Genomic DNA, 6,966 nt, shown 5'->3' on the forward strand with positions numbered 1-6,966 from the left:
GCTTTTACCTTTCAACTAGAGGCCCAGTGCAGTGCACAAAATTAGGGTCCCTAGCCCTGGCCAGAGATCAAGGCCAATCACATTCCCTACCTCCTGCCTCCCGGCCTCTCCACCTCCCCACCTCCTCCTTCTCTTGCTGCCCGCCCATGTGCCACCACTGCAAGGTTACCCCGCCTCCACCTCCTTCCCTGGCCACCTACCCACTGCCATCACGCAGTTCCCCTGCCTCCCTACCTCCCTGCCTCCTCCTTCCCTCACTCTCGTAGTGCCCAGCCACCACCACTGGTTGCCCACCATGTTCTTGCTGCTCCCTGGTGGTAAGTGCACGTCATAGTGAGTGATCAAATTATCAAATTTCCAGTTTACACACACACACACACACACACACACACACACACACACACACACACACACACATATATATATATATATATATATATATATATATATATATATATATGATGTATCTTTATGTGATGTATCTCATTTATTGATTTGCAACTTTTGCACTAGCCTTGTATCCCTGGAATAAAACCCACTTGATCATGGTGTATGATTTTTTTTTAAAAAGTATTGCTGGATCCAGTTTGCTAATATTTTGTTGAGGATTTTAGCATCTGTATTCATCAAGGATATTAGCCTGTAATTTTCTGTCTTTATCTGGTTTTGAAATTATGATAATGCTGGCTTTATAAAAAGAGCTGGGAAATGTTCCTTCCTATTGTATTTTTTGGAATAGTTTGAGGAGGATAGGTATTAGTTCTTTGTTAAATGTTTGGTAAAATTCATCTGTTAATCTTTATGGCCCAGGGCTTTTGTTTGCTGGAAATTTTTAATTACTGCTTACATTTCATCAATAGTTATCGGCCTACTCAAGTTTCTGATTCTTCACGTTAAGTTTTAGAAAGTTGTATTTTTTCTAGGAATGTCGCCCAGGTTGTCCAGTATGTTGGCAATTATTCATTCATAGTATTTGCTTTGTATTTTTGCGGTGTCCATTTTGTTATATTGCCTCTTTCATTTCTGATTTCATTTATTTGGGTCCTCTTTCTTTCTTGATGAGTCTGGCTAGGGGTTCATCAATCTTATTTATCTTTTCAAAGAACCAGCTCTTGGATTTATTGATCTTTTGTATACTTTTATTGTCTTATGAAATTTATTTCCAATGTGATCTTTATCACCTTCCTTCTATTTCTTCTGGGCTTTTCTTGCTGTTATCTTTCTAATTCATTTAGTTGTAGGGATAGATAGGTTAATAGTTATTATTTTTTTTTATTTCTTAAGGAAGGCATGTAGTGCTGTTACCTTCCTCCTCAGGACTGCTTTTGCCATATTCCATACATTTTATGTGGTTGTATGTTTATTTTCATTTGTTTCCAGGGTGTTTTTAATTTTTTTGTTTGATCTCATTGACCACCTATTCATTGCTTAATAACTTGCTGTTTTGCCTCCACATTTTTGAGTTTGTTTTTAATTATTGTCATTGATTTATGACTTCATGCTCTTGTGATATGAGATGACTGGTATTTTATTAGTCTTCTTGAATTTGCATATACTTGTTTTGTACCTACATGTGGTCTATCTTTGAGAATGGTCCATGTGCACTTGAGAAGAATGAATATTCTGTTGCTTTGGTGTGAAATGTTCAGTAACATCAGTTAGATCCATATGATCTAAATAATCCATTTAAGGCCTTTGCTTCTTTGTTATTTTTTGTCTAGAAGATTATACAGTGATGTCAGTGGGTGTCAGTCTCCTACTATGAATGTATTGCTGTTAATCTCTACCTTAAAGTCCATCAAGAGTATTTCATGTACTTGGATGCTCCTATATTTGATCCATATGTGTTTACAAGGGTTATAGTTTCTTGTTGAATAATTTGTTTTAGTATTGTGAAGTGGCCTTCTTTGTCTCTTGTTATGACCCATACCAGTATAGTCAATTAATATTTGATAAAGCACGCAAGAGAATATGATGAAGTAAAGGCAGTCTCTTCAATTCAATGGTGTAGGGGATATTGTAGATACATATAACTTTCACCATATACAATAATGTACTCAAAAATAGATAAAAGACTTATATGTAAGTTACAAAAGCCATAAAAATCCTAGAAGAAAACAGGCAGTGAAATCTCAGACATCTCACAAAGTACAATTTTCACCAATACATCTCCTAGGGCAGGGGAAACAAATGAAAAAAATTAACAAACTAAAAAACTTCTGTACAGCAGGAGAATCCATCCTCAAAATGAAAAGGAAACACACTCTATGGAAGGACATGTTCACCAATGATAAATCTGATAAGGGGCTAATTTCCAAAATATATAAAGAAATTCTACAACTCGACAAAAGGAAGGCAAACAATCCAATCAAAAAATGGGCAAAGGACCTGAATAGACACTGCTCCAAAGAGGACATACAGATGGCCAATAGATATATGAAAAAATGCTTAATGTCACTAATCATTAGAGAGATGCAAATTAAATCTACAATGAGGTACCACCTCACACCTGCCAGAATGGCTATCTTCAATAGGTCAATAAACAAGTGCTGTGAGGATGTGGGGAAAAAGGAAACCTCACACACTGTTAATGAGAATGCAGACTGGTGCAACCACTGTGGAAAACAGTATGAAAATTTCTCAAAATATTAAAAATGGAACTGCTGTTTGACCTAGCAATATCACTTCTGGAAATATATCCTAAAAAGCCTAAAACACCAATCATAAATAATATATGCACCCTATGTGCATAGCTAAGAGCTGGAAATAGCCCAAGTGCCCATCAGTACATGAGTGGATAAAAAAGTTGTGGTACATTTACACAGTGGAGTACTATGTAGCTGTAAAAAAGATCTTACCCTTTGAGACAGCATGGATGCTCTGTTATTATTGTGCTAAGTTAAATAAGCCAGTCAGAGAATGAAAAATATTACATGATCTCACTTATTTTAAATGAGCAGAATAGTTCTAGAGATATGGAAACATGGAACAGACTGACAGACCTCGGAGGGAAGTGGGGAGGGGAAAAAGAGGGTAGGAAGAATTAACCAAAGAACTTATATGCATATATACAATATTGTCTGTATTTTGGATACAGACAATAGTGCAGTGAAGGCCTGGGGAGGGACAGGAGCTGGGCAGAGAGGGAAAAGATGAGAGAAATATGGGACATCTGTAATACTCTCAACAATAAAAATAAAAATTTTAAATTAATTATTTCTACAAATTGAGTCCTAGACAGATGGCTTAGTTGGTTGGAGAACCATCCTATACACCAAAAGATTGAAAGTTTGATTCCCATGTTTGGCATATACCTAGGTTGCAAGTTTGATCAGGCACATACAGAAGGCAACTAATCAATGTTTCTCTCATTTCTTCTCTCTCATTTCTGTTTTCCCTCTCTGTAAAAATCAATAAAAATATATACTCAGGTGAGGATTTTTAAAAAAGTTATATGTCTAATCACTGGGTTGTGCACCTGAAATGAACATAATATTGTACATCAACTGTAATTGAAAAATAAAAAAAATTACATTTTTTAAAAAAAGAAAGAATGACAGACAGTTTCATATGGATTTAATGCTCCAATAAAAAGAAGCGGGTTGGTTGAATGGCTAATAGAACAAGACCATTACATATGCTGCCTACCAGAAACCCACTACAGATAAAAAGATACACACAGACTGTAAGTAAAGAAACAAGAAAAGACTTTTCATGTAAATGGAAATGCATAAAGGAAAGCTGGGGTAGCAATACTTATATTAGACAAAATTGACTTTAAAAGGAGGCTATAAAAGTAACAGAGAATGACATTTTATAATGAAAAAGAAATTGATCCAAGAAGACATAACCTTGTAAACATTCACACAACCAGATATACTGTAAAGCAAACATTGATGTACATAAAGGGAGGGATCAATGGTAATACAGTTATAGTAGGGGACTTTAAAAGCATCCTTGATGCCCTAGCTGATTTGGCTCAGTGGACAGAGTGTTGGTATATGAGTTCAATTCCATCAAGGGCATGTACCTTGATTCTAGACTCGATCACCATCCTTGGCTGAGGTGCAAGTGGAAGGCAACCAATTGCACATCAATGTTTCTCTCTCTGTGTCTCCCCCCACCCCCTTCCATTCTCCCTAAAGATCAATGGTGGAAAAGGTATACTCAGCTAAAGATTAACAAAAAATTAAATTAAATAAAATAAATAAACAATCAAGCAAACAAACAATGAAACAAACAAATAAGATACCTAGGAATAAGCATAACAAAGGAGGTAATTCCAACAAATTTAAAAAGACTGAAATATTATCACTCTGACCACAATGGTATGAAACTAGAAATCAATTACAAGAAGAAAACTGAAAAACATAAGAACATACATGAGGCTAAATAAATTGCTACTAAAAAATAATGTGTTAACAACAAAGTCAAGAAAGGAACCAAAATTTATCTTCAGACAAATAATGAAAATACAACACCCTCAAAATCTGTGGGACACAGCCAATAGATTCATAGAAATGCACGTCTACCTCAAGAAACAAAAAGCCCTAACCAGTGTGGCTCAGTTGGTTGAACATCATCCATGTACCAAGAGGATGCTGGTTCAATTCCTGGTCATGGCACATACCTGGGTTGTGGGTTTGATTCCTAGTAGGGGGCATGCAGGAGGCAGTCAACTGATGTTTTTCCTTCTCCATTCGTCTATCTCCAATCAATAAAAAAAAATAATATTTAAAAAAATAAAGAAAAGAAAGAGAAAGAGACAGACTGACATTCAACCTGCGATGCTGAGGAAGCAGAGTCCAGCTTTGCCTGGACGTGGTCTGGACTCTCACACAGTTCTGAAGTGCATGGATCCCAGGCTGAAATGGAGCAAGAGGATGAGATGCTGAACCAGCTTGACACCAGATGGCAGGGAATACTGAGAAGTCAATGTGCATCTTGGACATGTCTCCATCTCCTGAAAGCAGTGGAGTGCACACCTCTTAGAACCATGGCTCACCAGGCATTCAACACATACTTCAGGGTCCCCAGTTGGAGAGGATCCCTTAGGTTTCTGCTCAAGAGCCCAGGCAGAATACAAATGAAATGGGGCCACAGTTTAGTGTGTTACTGCATGGAGCATAGTGTGAACTATTGATCCCTAGTAACTCTCCCTCCTTCCCAAATGGTCTATTGTCAGAGAATGTCTCCTGCTCAAACAGGAATGATGATTTTCAAGGGGTCCCAAATGATGTCCTTTGAAGAACCCAATATTCCAGGGGTGGCCATGACCTTCAATGGGAATGTAAGCATGCCTCCCATAGGCCACCAGTCACAGTGTTCCACATCAGGACACCAACAATGCATTATTCTGGTCATTATTCTAATAGAAACTCTTTAACACCTAAAATGTTATTTCTCCCAACCATGCCTTCTGCTAGGGGCCAGGCAGGGCTCTCCTCTTTGGCTCAGATGTTGCCACATAGAGATCCCCACAACTGTGGAATACCCTCAAATGGGTCCTCATCATTGCTGATTTTAAAATCCCTGAACTCTTTTGTTATCCAGCCAGCCTCCTAGGAATACCCCTTCCTACCTGCGCATCCCACACCTTCTCCACAAAGAGCAGAGCAGAATTGTAGGACCTAGAAAGGCTCACAGGAGCAGATCTCAGTTCCAAGACCTTACTGCTGCCAGTATGAGAATTGTGGGAAATCTTACACCAAGCACTCCACCTCCTGAGTCACCAACGCAAACACACAGGTGAGAGGCCCTATAAATGTGAGTGGGAAGGTTGTACGTGGTCTTTCTTCCGTTCTGATGAGCTTGGACAACATATTTGGATACACACCAGATACAGGCCACATAGATGTGATCAATGCAGATGATTCATGAGATCTTACCATCTCAGGTGACACCCAAGGACTCATCTGCAGGGGCCAGGATCCCCCAATCCACAGGCCAATGATGAAAAGATGGCTGGTATTCCTGTTCCTGCTCTTTAGTCAGTCTCCTCTTCCTCTTATTTTGGTTTCTCTACCCGGATCCTGCTTGACTCTGACCAGCTAGTCTCTTTAGTAGGTATAAGCTTATTTGCAGACTGAGAAAGATTATGAGACAGTGATGAATGAAGCCCATATTATCTGGACCCTATCAGGAACTCTTCAAAAATGGATGTCATTACCTCTTTGAGGCCCCTTACTGTTGCTGATTTTAGCTACATGGAAAGATGAAGCAAAGTAGAAATTGGGAGCTTTATTAAAAAGCTCTTTATGTCACTCCCCAATTTGAAACTCTTCAGTGACTCTCCTTGCCTGCTACAAAATAAATAAATAAATAAATAAATAAATAAATAAATAAATAGATAAAAAAAATCCAAGATCCTTATCTTGGGCTTCCAAAGTTTCCAGATCCAGGCTATGTTCAAATCCTGAACATACCACATGGCCATGAGACCTTGGCAAAGGTTTTCCAGTAAGTGAAAAAAAATACTATTAGACTATTTGGGACACATCTTATGTATTGAATCAGATTTTGACAAGAACTCACCAGCCACATGCCCAGAGTTTGTCTCCTCCCACCACTTTCAGACTTGGATGGAATGGCCCACTGCAGGACATGGAATCTGGCATTTTGAGTAGCCACAAGCAACACAGAAGCATGGGGAGTTAATTCTCTTGAGCAGCATTTGACTAATGAGAGTTGGGAGAGACCATGGCAGATAAATTCCTTCTTATTTCCTTTCTTTCCTGAATTGCTGCAAGACACTGTTTCTCCAAATAATACAGCCAATGTATTATTTGTCCCAAGTAGCCAGTGAACACACCTGCTGTGCTTCAAGATTTGTCATGAAGCAGGATCCCACCTGATATTACCTTGCATTAACTCCCATTCTCCCTGCCTTGCTTGTTATTTTCTCCCTTTCAGTGCCTTAGATTTATGCCATCCAAATAAAATATTGGTACTTCATTCTTGTTTTTG

At 38.4% G+C, this 6,966-nt stretch overlaps 1 pseudogene across 1 annotated transcript; it reads left to right on the top strand.

Annotated features, from left to right (window-relative positions):
* The first annotated feature begins 4,935 nt into the window (after nt 1–4,935).
* On the top strand, nt 4,936–5,900 carry LOC311618532 (Krueppel-like factor 17; annotated as a pseudogene). Its single transcript has one exon. The product of its transcript is annotated as a Krueppel-like factor 17 (transcript).
* Nucleotides 5,901–6,966: the final 1,066 nt, after the last annotated feature.

The sequence above is a fragment of the Pipistrellus hanaki genome (genome assembly GCF_964339955.1).
Source record: "Pipistrellus hanaki genome assembly, chromosome: 3".
Lineage (NCBI taxonomy): Eukaryota > Metazoa > Chordata > Mammalia > Chiroptera > Vespertilionidae > Pipistrellus > Pipistrellus hanaki.